The following is a 15840-nucleotide window of genomic DNA, read 5'->3' on the forward strand; positions in this document are numbered from 1 at the left end:
CATGCCCAGGCCAGGGGCAAAAAAATCTCATTCTGGTTCTGTATGATTTTTTTCCTCCCCATCCAGACAATGAGTTATTTATGGTTTCCAAGGGCAAGGGTAATAACTCACTGCCTTGTCTCAAAAGAAAGCAGGGCATTTTTAAAAAATTATTAAAGAATCTAAAAGTAAAAGACATGGTTCTGGTTTGATAAATCTAAGAAGTGTAGAGTTGAGAAGTCCTGAAAAAGGACAGAAGGTTCTTTATCCTGCAAGGAGAATACAACAGAAAGAGAGGGACAGATATAGATATAGTGAACATTTATTGAATGCTTACTGTGTGCTAAGCATTGTCTGAGGTGTACTTTTTCCAGTTGTTTTATGAAGAAGAGTAACAGAAGAATGACATAGACAATGTCCTTAAAATTTTTAAGAAATTTTCTAAACATCATTCAGAGCCACTCTAATCTAAGCACTCTGTGACTTCCAAATATATGCTCTTAATTACTATAATATACTGTTTTCATTTTTAAAAAAAGGGAGTTTCTTAAAAACACATTGTGAGTGCTCAATAGCAAGGGAAGTCAGGAGATTTTTAAGTCCAAGGGAGTGGAAGGGAGGGTCCCAGTATGAACTGAGCTTCATCATAAATACTTGACTTTCTTCTATTTTGGTTACTAAATGCCAAAGCCGTTTGCCTTGGTTTATATATATGTATTTTTATATTTTATGTTTGTATATATAAATATATATGTATATATATATATATTAATATAAGTAATTTATATACATATTCATGTATATGTCTCTCTGTGTGTGTATATCATACACACATACAAAGGCTAAATGTAAATATATCCAGGTATGTTCTTGCTTAGTTTTTATCTCAAGTGTTTTTAAGCTACAGAATACCTTTAAGGTTTCAAGTTACAAAATAGACACTCTAGAGATAACTAACCAAAACTAAAAGGGCAAAATGCAAATGAGGGCCCATCATGTGGATTCCAATTGTTTCAGAACTCTTAAGTGATAGTGCTTAGGAAGGTGTAAAGTTGGAAGTAGCAAGTGAAAGCCAGGTAATACTATCTAAGCTTTCTGGGTGGTTCCTGTAGCCTTAGGAAATAGACAGAGTATCCCCTATGGAGGAGTGAGAGGAAAGGGCAGGATAGGGAGTGCACAGGACTCTTCAGGGTTCCATAAAGTAGTGAGGTAGGAAAGCAATTTGACAAAGGAAAGGAGTCAGCTTATTATGAAGTGAAGTACTGAGTGGCATCTTCTCTTTCTAAGAATTTTGACAATGGGAGAGGTAGGAAGGTAGCTAACAGGGTCTCTGACTTCTCACAGGACTGCTGGAAGTACTTGGAAAAAATTGCTGGTGAGAGGTGCTATAGAAGATGCAGGAAATCATTTTATTCTTACCATCCCCCCAAAATAAAAGAAATTGGTGGCTAACAATTTTTTTCTTGCATTTATAGATAATTATCAAAATCAATAGCTCTGGCGATCGTTTATCACATTTATGCTTATTCCTCATCTAACCCCACAATAGCCTGGTTCAAGTCATTTGCCATGGGAGAGAAGAAAGTTCACAAGGGAAGGAATGTGCTTGGTGTCACTTAGCCACTCAGCAGATCACCACATCCTGATCTTTGTTTTCATGAGAACTACTGGATTTTTTGTTTTCTCCATTCAAGTTGAGTGAAATACTCAAATTTGGCTTTGATAAACTGCTGTCTTCTAAGGGGAGCACCATGGACGAGATAGACCTGGAGTCCACCCTGGGATAAAAAAAGTGGCCTGTGGGTCTCAGATGCCTTGCCTGCAGCTGGAAGAGGGAGCAGAAAGCAGTAGGAAGGAAGTGATTTGGGGGTTAGGGTGAGCAAATGGCACAGTCACCTCAAGCTAGGGCATGAGTGTTATGCATCTCCATAGGAAGTCCTGTATCCTACACCCTGGGACCTCTTTTTCCTACCCAGTCTTATTGTCATCTTGAGCACATTCTTTAAGCTTCTTGATCCAAGAAATTGAAAATATATCTGGCTGTTCCCATGTGACTGAACTTTGAATCCAAGTCATGATATTAATGTATATGGTCCTGTCATCAAGGGTTCAGTTTGTAGCTTTTCTCTCTTGGTGCAGACATCTTATCTGGTTTTTATTTGAGAAGCATGCTATCTTTATGATGATGCTATGCCCAATGATTTCTCTTCTCAATAGATTTTTTTACTTGTAGCTAATATTTATGGGCATTTTTTGTGGGTTCATCAACAGCGCTGCCAACTATGTCATGTGCTTTATATCTTTTTCCATTTAACCTTCATAAGACCCATGAGGTGTAGATTATTTGTCTTCCTTTTTCTTTTTTCTTCAAATTTGGTTAAAATATGTATTTTTAAAGCATTTTTTTGTAGATGTAGATGGACAGCATGCCTTTATTTTGTTTATTTACTTTTTGAATGCAGTGCTAAGGATCAAACCCAATGCCTCACACATGCTCAGATAGGCAAATGCTCAGATACTAAGCTATAGCCCTAGTACCAATATTTTTCTTTTTATCCTTTTCTGAAATTTTTGAAATTCAGATTTGAAGGGATTTTACGGTTTTGTTTTTTGTCTTTTCTTTTCACATAATGACTTTGTATCATGCTCCCTAATATTGCATAACTTTTAAAATGACTGTTTTCCTGTATCAGCAGTTATAGGTTGTCAATATGGCCTGGAGTGAGAGGGTTCTTACTGAGCTTCTTAATTCAAGAGTTCCTTCTAGCTGAGCATGGTGGTGCATGTCTTTAATCCAAGTGGCTCAGAAGCAGAGGCAGGAGGATCCTGAGTTCAAAGTCAGCCTCAGCAAAAGCAAGGCACTAAACAACTCAGTGACACCCTGTCTCTAAGTAAAATACAAAATACAGCTGGGGATCTGACTCAGAGACTGAGTGCCCCTGAGTTCAATCCCAGAACCCCTAACCCCACAAAGAAGAGTTTCTTCTCCAACCAATACAGAGAAGCACCATGGTTTCAGTAGGTGGTGCTTCCTTTACTGGTAGGGAGTGGGCTGGGAAGGGCTTTTGGTTTTGTAATTCTCAATTTTTACTCTTTGCTTCTTTCTTTCTCTTTGCCATAAAATTGTCAAAGGATGCCTCCCTTTTTAAATTACCTCTTTCTCACCTAAAAGCAGTTTTTCCTCAAATTTTTAAATGCATCGACTTTCTGGCCTTTCTCTTTTGATTCTTTAGTAGGCACTGCTGTGATCTACCAGGACTCAGACCCATCCTCATTGTTTTCCCATTTTGAGTGTGATTCTCATTTTGGAGAATAAATTTCCTCTGGCACTACTAGAAACCCACTGTCTTTCTCCTATGCAATCTCTGTCTGCCTACCCAGACAAGTGAGCACTTCAGAGTTGGCTCACGTGGTTTGGGATGTTCATTTCTCTACTTACCTACAAATGGAAGTTTAGAGTAGTTTCTGATTCCTAATTTTGTAGTAGGCTTTGATTAGGGGTGGTTTCATTATTCTTGTTGATTGGTGCAATTCTTCCTCTTCCTCTTCTTTTTTCAAAAAGAATCCCTTGATCTTACTAGCAGTTTTCCTGAAACATCTTGTGTCCTGTGACTTTCTGATCAGGGTGCTGGTGAAATGCCCCAAAGCTGACAGATAGTTCTATTGTAAGCAGGTGGACAGCCTTTGGGCCTCATGCCAGCAGCACTGGTTGGCAAGTCATCTTTTGCACTGGGGGAGTCTTTCCAGACACCCAGATTTGAAGACATAACTAGACAACTCATTTTATCCTTAGACGAGTCCTCTTTTATCATTCTTGGAAGATAAACCATTACAGAAAAATTGTTTAATTTGAAAATACAGGGATCCAAGAGCTCATGGTGCTCCCATTACTTGGTGTGTGGATCCCTTCAGTTCCCCCATGTCATGGTGCCCTGTAAGGACCATGAGTCTAGGCTTTTAGAGTATTCAGAGGGTTTCTATTCCTCTAGTTAGTCCCAGCTGGATACCTGTGTTTTGGTTCCCCAGCTCTTCTTAAACTGTTTTCATTTTCCAAAGAGTTTGTGAACATTTTAACATACCATTGCCTCATACAGCGTTTCGGTAATCCATTTATTGTCATTTAGCTGTTTCAGGTGAGAGAAAAAATAAATGTGTATGGTCATAATTTTAAGTTATATTTGATGACCTTAGTATCAAGTTTGCACACTTTTCTTTAGTCATCTATATTAATTTTATTTGCTAGAACAAAATAAAATTGCAGTGTTTTTAGAAAGATGATTGTATATCTTCACCTGCCTAAAAAAAGGTATTTTTCCAGACAATCTAACTGCCAAAAAATTCTCCAGTTTGATTAAATTCTGGAATGTTGTCTTCAATGACCATGTCCTGGTTCTCTTTGTGATGATAAATGATTCCTCTGGCAGGATACAGATGAGGGTCTAGACCTGTGGGCTCCAGCTGCCTATTAGAAACAGACTAAATACATGGAGCATCATTAAAAATAATGTAAATAAACATTAAAGATTAGTAATTATAGCAGCCCAATCAAATTTAAGTAAAAAGTAAGGTTTCTTTTCCTTTAATGCTAAAGTTTTTTTAAAAAGAATATTTACATGGTAAATTGAGAATTTCATGCAGTTTGATGCTATATATGTTGATCATATTTGACACATCTCAGCTCTTTATTTTTTCCACTTGTTGATAGAGTGCCTCACTGAATGCCCCCTGCTGATTTAAGTAGCAAATGCCAATTAGTATTACACCTGGTTAGATTTGGATATAAGTGTGAAGCAATTGATCTCTAGAGAATGAAAATATTTTGTTTTCATACTCTCTAGGGAAAACATACTTTGAGTTGATTTCATAATGCTGTGAAAATACATTATTTGATAACATGTGTTATTAAATACGCTTCACTTTTGAATCATTATCTTACCTCTCTGTGGTTACTGGTCTTGGTTTTTTATCACTTGATTCATGATCTTGGCAGATCACGCAACCACATTGGACTTTTGTGTCTGCATCTGTAAAATAATGCTATTAATATCTTCCTTACTCCTTTACACAGCTGCAAAAATCAAATGTGGTAATAGATGTGAAATTGCTCTGATAGTATAAAGTGCTACTTAAGAGTACTATATCAGCTGGCTGTGTCACTCAGTGGTGGAGCTTTTACCTAGCAAGTGTGAGTCCCTGGGTTTGATCCCAAGTACTGCAAAAATTAAGGAAAAAAATCAAACTATTTCCTTGTTGTTTTTGCCATAATTATTTGCAAGATTGTTTTCTCTCTAATTTTCTATACACACTAATCTACTAAAAAGAACATACTTACCTTATAATCAGAAAAACCTACCTTATTCATTTTGTAGCAGAGAGAATTAAGGAACCCTTTAATCCCTGTGTGAATCTCAGTTTCCTCTTTCATAAGTGGGGTTAGTTATACCAGGATTGAGGTAAGAAACATGAAGATCCTTTGTGAGGTCTACAGAGAATATTATAAATATAAGGAATTATTTTTTGTGACTTTGTAAAATTTCTTATAGATTTGCCCCTTGTTCCTTTTAATATTATAGAAAAAGGGAAAAAGAGTTGAGTATTAAAAGTGTGTTTGGACTAAAATTGTTGAGATTTTATTAGGGGATCTTAAAAGTCAGGGAGATTTGCACTGGGAATATTTGTGGAATGCATGAATGATTTGAGACTCAGCAGTGTAGAGGGATTAAGCAGAGATTCCCACATCATGTTGGGTGGACAAAAAGAGTTTAAGCCAATACTCTGTCCTTTGAAAAGTGAACATGTTTAGAACCTAAACTCATCAGTATTGGTGCAACAGGAAATGAAATGCCTTCCTCACAAGCTGGTCTTCACCCATTTAGAGTATGGGCTATTCTCTTATTCACCTAGTTATTATTTGAATAGCATTAACCTATTTTTCAATGTCTTAACATTTCTCACTCTGTGTTTTATATTCTTAGACAACCATATGTATTTATTTGATGGTAAAGATTATTCTAAAGAGCCCAGTAAGGAAGATAGAAAATCCTTTGAACCACTGGTGAATCTTCAGAAAAATCTTTTGAAAAAAAAAGTCAAGAGGGTCGGTTACTCCAAAATAAAGGCAGTGTAAATGCTGTTAATTTGTGTGAGATCATAAATTCTTCCAAACTTTCTTTCTATAAAAGAACCAAAAATGATCCAGTATCATTTTTTTGTTCTCTTATGATGATTTAAGAAATAAGTGTCTCTTGAAATGTAACAAATTAACTGAACCCTAGTATAAAAGCTATGTAAAAATCTAGGATAAAAAACATTAATAAGGTGAGTATATTGTACAATTTAGTGTAGGTAAAAGCAGCTCTGTCCCTCTTCTAAACCACCCCTAAAGGGATCACCATATTAAATCAAAATATCATATCCTGTTGTCAATAATCATGATTCTAATTCATTAAGAGAAGATGGCAATCACAAATTATTTATGTAATGTTCACAGTGTTGGTGCTTAAAATGTACTTTCTAAATGTTATCTATCATTAAGATAATCATGCTAAAATTCTCTGTATTAAAATAAATTGTACATTTATAGAAAGTTTTATGTTAAAATTGTTTAAACTTTAAATGATATCCTACAATGTATGCTTTCAATCAAGGGGAAAATATCTATTTTGAATTACCTTATTGCTCATGAAATGAATCAAAATGACTGTACTATCCATGTGAGTACTTTGGCTGAACTTAGAACTCAGTGGCCACCATGCCAATTAGATTCATAATATGAACAGTAAATTGAAGTATCTTACTGCCTGTGTCCACCACACAGGGATACAGTGTTTTGTGAAAGCCTAAGCATGTTGTCTCTGTAGAGAGTCTGCTTTGGGGATAAATGAAACTCATGGAGGAAGAGGAAGATCCTGACCTTCCTGGCTTTTGATCTTTTCCTTCCTGCAGGTTCTTATCCCAGGCCTCTTGGAGGGGTCTACCAAAAAGAAGAATATTCTGAGCCCAGAAGAAATGGAGGAAAGACAGAAAAAAAGAAAGAAGCAGCAGCCAAGAGAAAGAGACTAATAGAGGAAAAGAATAGGGAAAAGGAAGAAGCTGAACATAAGAAAAAGTATGCTAGAGAGTACTGTCATTTCCAGTGACATAGATATTTTGGTCTTCTCCACTAGAATCACTTAAAAATTTAAAAACTTATCAATCTGCTAGTTCCTGTTGGTAGCAGAATACTTTTTTTTTTTTTTTAACTACTGTTTGAACCCAGGGGCACTCTACCACTGATCTATTTCTCCAGTCCTTTTTATTTTTTTTATTTAGAACAGGGTCTCACTAAGTTGTTTACTTGGCCTCCAACTTGTGATCCTCCTGTCTTAGTTTCCTGAGTAGCTAGGATCACAAGTTTGCACCACCACACTTTTTTAAAAGATTCAGCTTTAACATTTAGTCTACTTTAGTGAGAAGACTTCAGTGCCTAAAGCAGAGAAGATGCTTTCTATTGAAACAAGAAATTTTAAAGGTTTTATTGTAGCCAATGTGGAACCATTAATTTAACAGTCCATTTTAGTCATGTTCTTAAAAACAGGGACATTTGGTGGATGATCATTATTGAAGTGTAATCAGGAGAGCGGCTAATGAGTAAAACTTGTTTATTTACAAATGAGCAAAAATCTTTGCAGGGTCCAGCCCTAGCAGGGGTCGGGGATCATAGGTGGATGGGAGGCTTCAGTATAGTGGAGAAACAGCACACAGAGACACCAAGTGTTCTGAGGCTGATTCTGAATCTTTATTTTTCTGCCAGTCTTTTTATAGATTCTTTCTTTAGTAATGATTATATCATTTTATGTTTATAAAATGATTATATCATTTTATGGTTAGTTTAAAACAAGAAAAACCTTCAAAAGTACAATCTATGCTTCTTCCCAAAGTACACATTCACTCTGTATGATAGTCCAGACTAAAACAACCTTATTTCCCAGCTAGATTAAAACAATCTGTCTCCCAGCTAAACTAAAAAAAACTTGTATCCCAGCTAAACAGAGGGCACCATGATCTGCCAGCCTTCAATCTTCAGAACAAACACATCACTAGATTTTCTGAGAAACCACCCCCACCATGAATTCCAGTGTTTAACAGATTTTACTATTATTAAAGGGCAAAAAAAAAAAAAATCAATTTATACTTAATATTTTGTCTATTCTAATTTTATATATTGGCAGACTACAATCTTATTCTGATTCTCAAAGAATTAGACTAAACATAGGAAAAACACAAGTTATATGTATGACTAACCTAAATGTTTTTATTATGTAAACTATCTCCAGAATCAACTATTAAAACTAGGAAATCTACAAAGGCCAAACGCCACATCCAAGCTCAGTGGAATGCCTCTTTATCCATCTATTATTATACTAAAGCAATCACAGTCTCCTTTAATCTTGAGCACAGCTACAATTGTTTATTTTCATCTATTTATTTATGTATTACTGCTAAATTTTCAGTGTGCACTATTTTGTGTCCCAATACAGTAAAACCTTCTCAATGTTTTCCAATTAGCTTCTAATGTTATATTGTTTATTAATAATAAAAAGCAACTACACATGGAGACATGCCACACCTATGGCCCCCAAGAGGGAGGATGGTCAACAGAATCATGTCAAGTTTTCAGTCCTCTATTCCAACAGACCATGTCAAGTGTTGGATCCTGTACTCCAAGAAAGCCATGTCGAATGTTGGAGTGGCAGGAAATAGACATGGCAAAACTTTAGTCAGGGTGTTTCTAATTACATTTTACTTGGTAGTTATTTTTTTGTGAATAGCAGTGCAAAATGTGCTCCAAGAAGTGGCTAATTTTTTTTCTCTCTGTTGAGTTAAAGGATGGCTTGGTGGGAGTCCAACAATTACCAATCATTCTGCTTGCCCTCTTAGAAGAGCAAGTCTGAGGAACTTGAGGATGGGGAAGATGAGAGTGCTCCCTAATTGGGTTATGATGACACAGACTCAATCTCCATCAAGTATGTTAGTGGTGATGTCATGCACACTCAGACAGTGACAGAGGATGCTCTCATGGTGCACTGTATATGTATAAGAAATGGTGTGGGACAGGGAATGTGCCTCAGTCTTTATGGTGCCAGGAAATTGAGAAGATGAGTCTAAATCATGACTTAAGGGTGCTTGTCCCAGTGCAATGTCATATGGTCAAAAAAGCATGAATCGTAGAATCAGTAGACACGAATTTGACTCTTGGCTTTTTGGTTTACCTGATTGAGTTACCTACTTTCCCTAAGCATGAGCTTCCTAATCTATATTAATGGGATAATATCTGTCTTATTCTCTGCATAAGTTTTTTAAGATGGTGAAATGAGGCTACATTTTAGAAGAAAAATGCATTCTCTCAGAAACTCCCTGTGTTTCCACCTCACAACTGTTGGGGGCTGTGCCAGCCAGAACAGTGCCTGATTACATCGGCAGTGAGGAGGTTAATTGCCATAAGTGCACTCAGGTAATTTATCACTGCATATTCAGTTAAGTCCATGTGCACAACACATGCACAGGTGTTCCTGAGTGCACCTGCTTGGGCGTGCTCATTTTTGATCCTTGTTGTGATGGGGCAGCTGGCTTCTCGCCTGATTACAACTGGTGTGGCCCTGCCCTCCACCTCCTGGAGGGAATACAGGCAGGTGGTGGGCGGGGATGTGGGAGTAAGGAGTAAGGAGCGACAGTAAGGAGCAGCAGCAGAGATAAGTGGCAAGGAGTAAGGCGTGACAGAAAGAGCAGCAGCTAGCAGAAAGAAGTGGAGTAGTAGCCATTAGCATAAAGGAAGAAGAAGAAGCGGCAAGCAGATAGAAAGCACCTCTGAAAAGAAGCACCTCAGATATACCTACCCTTAGTTCACAGGATGCAGGATGTACCTTTAAGAAGATGCAGCAGCACTAAGAAGAAATAGGTCTCTGATAAGCGTAGAAGCCTCTTTCTCTAAAACTTTTTCTCTAAGCAAAGTTTCTCTTCCTCTAAGCAAAGACTCTCTTCCTCTAAGCAAAGTCTCTCTTCCTGATAAGCAAAGTTTCTCTTCCTTTAAGCAAAGTCTATCTTTCTCTCAAAGTCTCTCTTCCTCTATAAATTAGTGAATATAGGAAAAATAGTTTATTTCCAGGCCCCTCCGATAAATACCTGTGCAACTGTTGCCATGGGTGGTGACAACAACCTCTGCATGTTCTGTATCCTCTGCCTGGAACCTTATTTTCTCTAATCACATCAAGCATTATTTAAATGTCTGCCTCTCAGAAAGGTCTTACCTGATCACCTCATATAGAACAGTTCACATGCCCCCTCTGTTACTCTTTGCCCTCTTTCTACCCTACTTAGCTTTATCAACTCCTCATATGTTAACATATATATCTGTTTATCTCCTTCAGTTAGAAAATAAGCTCAATAGAAGAGGATTGTGTATGTGTATATGTGCACTGCAGTAGCTCCAGTACCTAGATGATGTTTGACATGTAATACATGTAAACAAATATTTGTGGTATAAATGAGTATAAATACAAGGTGCTAACCCACTATGTTAATGAAAACTTGAATGAGTCATTTAACTTTTCCTCTTCCTGACCTGTAAAGTGGGAGTTGTATGCCATGATATTAACAGCACTTGCTCATTGCTTTGTTCCCCCCACTCTCCACCCTTCCATATTCACCTCCCCCAGTGTTATAGACCCACCAGAGATTTTTCTCATTCATAACACTCATTTTTTAGATGTCTTTCTGTTCCAATGACCAGGTATATCTTTCAGAAAACCTGAAAATATTTGAGAATTCAACTATGATTCTCCTAGGAGATCAGATAAAGCTTTCCTTCAGTTTGAAAAATCATTCTTCTACAAGCCTATTTTGTGTGCTTTTGTTTCTCTAAATTGTGGGCTTTACCTTTTATGATGAAAATTTTCTTTCTTCCATCAGATGACTCTTGCCACTGGGACAGAGTTGGCTTATTCACAGTTCTGGAAGCATTGTCAGCTGAGCCAAGAAAAGTATATGAGCTGGCAGGGGAAATTAAAGGTAAGAAGAAAAACAGAACAATGGAATAAGAGAGGAGTGGACACTTAGGATGATATTGTGTGGGTAAAGTACTGTTAGAAAAGGATTCAGAAGAACTGATTGTGATTGAGTTCTATCATCAGCTAGTTTTATGTGACTGTGACCCCTTTCTTCCTGCTTTCTCATTTAATGTGTGTAACTTCTCCTCCATTTGGAAAAGATTTTTTTTTCCTTTTAGACTTTGAGGTGATTTGCAAAATTAAATATTTGCTCTCCCAAGTTGTTTATGCCTATTACTATCTCTAAATTAAGATGTTGAATTGGAAAAAATATATAAATAGGCTGTTCAAATAACTCTACCTCATGTTTGCTCTGGAACACAAATAAGAACACATGGTTGAGCTGCTTCTCCAGAGAGGTATTGATGTCTCTGCTGCAGATAACTTTGGACAGATGGCATTAGCTTATGCTGCTGCTAGTGGTCATAGTGGGTGTTTACATTAAAATACTAATCAAACTTGATTGGAGACTCAACATAATAACAGCTATTGCATTTCACACATAAGGTGAAATTTCATGGTACAGCTATGATTGCCCACCACCCGCGGGGACAATCACAACACATACGCTCTTCTTGATCACAGGAACCAAAAGGGCTTTATTCCACAAGTCTCAGACTTATATTGAGAACATCAGCCTATCAGAGAGTAGACTACCAGGAAAGTCAGCCTATCAAGGAACGGTCTCCAGGCAGATACCAGGATTGCCTCATGAACAACAGCCAACCACAGTTACTTCCTAAAACTTGTATATGAGTGTAGCTATGTCTGGCAAGCTGCCAGTCACCATCTTAGAGATCAGGCCACAGTGCGGCTCTGGGGCCCTCAGAGCCTGCCCCTGACATCTCCCCCTTATTCTTTAAAAAAAGAAAAAGATGACTTGGGACCATGCCTGTCTTAGGTTGTCCATGGCTAATTACATCCTTACCCGTCATTGGAATTCTGACCTCCAGGCATCAGAACACTGTCTTAGGTTGGTATGCATTTCCACAGATCTTACTCGTCTTTGACTACTGGTCCAGCATGCTTAGCCATACTTGGGGGGATGTGCCTGTCTCAATGGCTGTCAAAGTCTGTACTATAGCCCATTGATGACATCAGCATCTTGACGAGATCTGATTTGGCTGCATATAACATAGGCTATCCCTAAGCAGATAATAATCAGAACAGCTACTGTTCCAGTCCACTGTTTTGTCAATCCCAGGGTTTTAGATACTGATGCAACTTGAACCCTGGTGGCATTGACTCTGAGTATTTCAGCTCATGGCTGACTGGCTAAATTATCAAACGTAGATGACCAATTACCAGTAAGGTAGACATAGAGATTTTTAGATAACATAACCACAGAACTAAGGTTATTATAAGCAATAGGGGTGACACACACTGCTCTTAAAGAATAAACACATCCCAGTCCCAAAAGTTTTTGCAAGATATCCACTTGTTCTTGTAGTAAGTCCACTCTTTGATTTACAAGGAGTATACCTGCTGTTAGATGTTGGTTTAGGGTCTCTTTAGTCTGTAAGGCTGCAGCTGTATTTTCGGCCAAGTGATTGTTGCTGCTGTCTGTATGGTTGTGTCAATGCTGCTGCTGTGGTTGTGGCTGCCGCTGCAGAGACTGCTACCGTGGTGACCATGGCTGCTGTGATGCCAAAATGTCTCCTGTTTCTTGATAGTAACACTGGCAATTCCGCATCTGTAACAGAGACTGGGACTGGTGGGAAGGTAGGGACACACATTAAGACTGCCAACGGGAACCTAGAAGCATTCCAACATTGAGAGATAGCACAAATCTGAAGTACAATTGAGAGAAGCAGTTGTTTTGTTAGTTAGCAGAAACATAAAAAAGGGGGAAACACACAAACTGGGGTAGGTGGAAAGGTACATAATTGAACTGTTCCTCCTAAGAGACTAAAAAGAGGTTGTCAAGGGGGGAAAGGCTACTTGTTGATAGTATTAGCCCTGGTTGAGTTAGTCATTCAGGAACCCAGATAGGCGATGTTTTATCCTGTGGAAACACACAAACCGAGCCACGGCTCCAGTAAAGCACCGGGTCCGGGCCGTTCCATTTTCCTGTAAGAACATCCTTCCATTTTACCGTCACTCTATCATGTTGTTTATGATTGCCATGTCTCTCAGCGGCAGAGTGACCCTCATTATCCAGAGTTAAAAAATCTAAAATAAAGAGGCAAAGAGAAAGTATATCTTTAGGGGACCTGAAGGTCTCCCCTATTCCCCCTTTTTGTTTATAAAGAGTATTTTTGAGGGTGAGATGTGCACATTAAAGTCCATAAAGGATGAAAAATAGTGGAGTTTGAGGCAATAAGCCCTGCACATTCTAAGTTACTGAGAGCTTGAACTACATATAAACTATCTGAGTAAACATTGAATGGAATATTAGGGAACATTTTAAAAACTTCAAGAACTGTTAAGAGTTCTGTTGTTGAGCAGAAGAGTTAGGGAAAAGGAATATTTGGACTTTATCTTGATAACAAATAGCTCCAGTCCCTGTTTTGGATCCATCAGTGAAAATCACAGGAGCCTTAGGAATAGGTTGTTGTATATAAGGATGTTTAGGGTAGTGAATATCAAAGTTAGCTTGAGTGGAGCATCTAACAACAGTCCAAGAATCCATGAAATTACATAACCAAGAAAGTTGATGCTTATCATAGGGAATAATGATAGTAGCTGGATGAATTCCAAGCACTGTGATAGATGATTTAAGTGTCTTTAAGATTACTTGAGCTACTGCTTCAGGGTAGGGTAAGAGAGTTTTATTGGGTACCATTACAGACAAGTTTAGTTTGGAAAATAGCAGCTTGATAAATTCCCTGTTTCAAAAACTTGTATACCTGGAAAATATGAACACATTTAATATACAAAGAGTGACCATTTCACAATTACCTTGACACTTATCTTACCAAATTTAGCTTTTAAAGAAAAATTTAGACTGTATAACGTAGTACAATACTCTAACAGTTGCTTAACCATAATTGTATAAACCCCTATATTTTTTTTTATTTATTTATTTTTTTTACGTTTACATAGGGTAATGATGTTTATTATATTTTTCCCCTCCCCCCCACCCCTCCCACCCCTCCCCCCCCTCTTTTCCCTCTACACAGTCCTTCTTTCCTTCATTCTTACTGCTCTCCTTAGCCTAACTCTAAACCTAACCCTAAACCTAATGCTAGCCCCTCCCACCCCCCATTATATGTCCTCATCCGCTTATCAGCGAGATCATTTGTCCTTTAGTTTTTTGATATTGGCTTATCTCACTTAGCATGATATTCTCCAATTTCGACCATTTGCCTACAAATGCCATAATTTTATCATTCTTCATTGCGGAGTAATATTCCATTGTATAAATATGCCACAGTTTCTTTATCCATTCATCAACTGAAGGGCATCTAGGTTGGTTCCACAATCTGGCTATGGTGAATTGAGCAGCAATGAACATTGATGTGGCTGTATCTCTGTAGTATGCTGATTTTAAGTCCTTTGGGTATAGGCCAAGGAGTGGGATAGCTGGGTCAAATGGTGTTTCCATTCCAAGCTTTCTGAGGAATCTCCACACTGCTTTCCAGAGTGGTTGCACTAATTTGCAACCCCACCAGCAATGTATGAGTGTTCCTTTTTCACCACATCCTCGCCAACACCTATTGTTGCTTGTATTCTTGATAATCGCCATTCTAATTGGGGTGAGATGAAATCTTAGGGTGGTTTTGATTTGCATTTCCCTTATTACTAGGGATGTTGAACATTTTTTCATATATCTGGTGATTACTTGTACATCTTCTTCTGTGAAGTGTCTGTTCATTTCCTTAGCCCATTTGTTGATTGGATTATTTGTATTCTTCGTGTAGAGTTTTTTGAGTTCTTTATAGATTCTGGAAATTAGCGCTCTATCTGAGGTATGGTTGGCAAAGATATTCTCCCACTCTGTAGGCTCTCTCTTCACATTTCTGATAGTTTCCTTTGCTGAGAGAAAGCTTTTTAGTTTGAATCTATCCCAGTTGTTTATTCTTGCTTTCATTTCTTGTGCTATGGGAGTCCTGTTAAGGAAATCTGATCCTGAGCCAACAAGTTGAAGATTTGGACCTACTTTTTCTTCTATAAGATGCAGGGTCTCTGGTCTGATTCCGAGGTCCTTGATCCATTTTGAGTTGAGTTTTGTGTAGGGTGAGAGATAGGGGTTTAGTTTCATTCTATTGCATATAGTTTTCCAGTTTTCCCAGCACCATTAGTTGAAGAGGCTATCTTTTCTCCATTGCATATTGTTGGAACCTTTGTCTAGTATGAGAAAATTGTATTTATTTGGGTTTGTGTCCATGTCCTCTATTCTGTACCATTGATCTACCTGTCTATTTGGTACCAATACCATGCCGTTTTTGTTACTATTGCTTTGTAGTAGAGTTGAAGATCTGGTATTGCAATACCCCCTGCTTCGCTCTTGCTACTGAGGATTGCTTTAGCTATTCTAGGTTTTTTATTCTTCCAGATGAATTTCATAATTGCTTGCTCTATTTCTGCGAGGTACATCATTGGGATTTTAATTGGAATTGCATTGAATCTGTATAGAACTTTAGGTAGTATAGCCATTTTGACAATATTAATTCTGCCTATCCAGGAACATGGGAGATCTTTCCATCTTCTAAGGTTTTCTTGAATTTCTTTCTTTAGTGTTCTGTAGTTCTCATTGTAGAGGTCTTTCACCTCTTTTGTGAGATTGATTCCCAAGTATTTTATTTTTTTCGATGCTATTGTGAATGGAGTAGTT

At 37.8% G+C, this 15840-nt stretch overlaps 1 pseudogene; it reads left to right on the forward strand.

The window, feature by feature from the left end:
* LOC124975415 (chromodomain-helicase-DNA-binding protein 1-like) overlaps window positions 1-15840 on the forward strand; it is an 89679-nt pseudogene that overhangs the window by 19883 nt on the left and 53956 nt on the right.

Source organism: Sciurus carolinensis, unplaced genomic scaffold, assembly GCF_902686445.1.
Source record: "Sciurus carolinensis unplaced genomic scaffold, mSciCar1.2, whole genome shotgun sequence".
In the NCBI taxonomy this organism is placed as follows: Eukaryota; Metazoa; Chordata; class Mammalia; order Rodentia; family Sciuridae; genus Sciurus; species Sciurus carolinensis.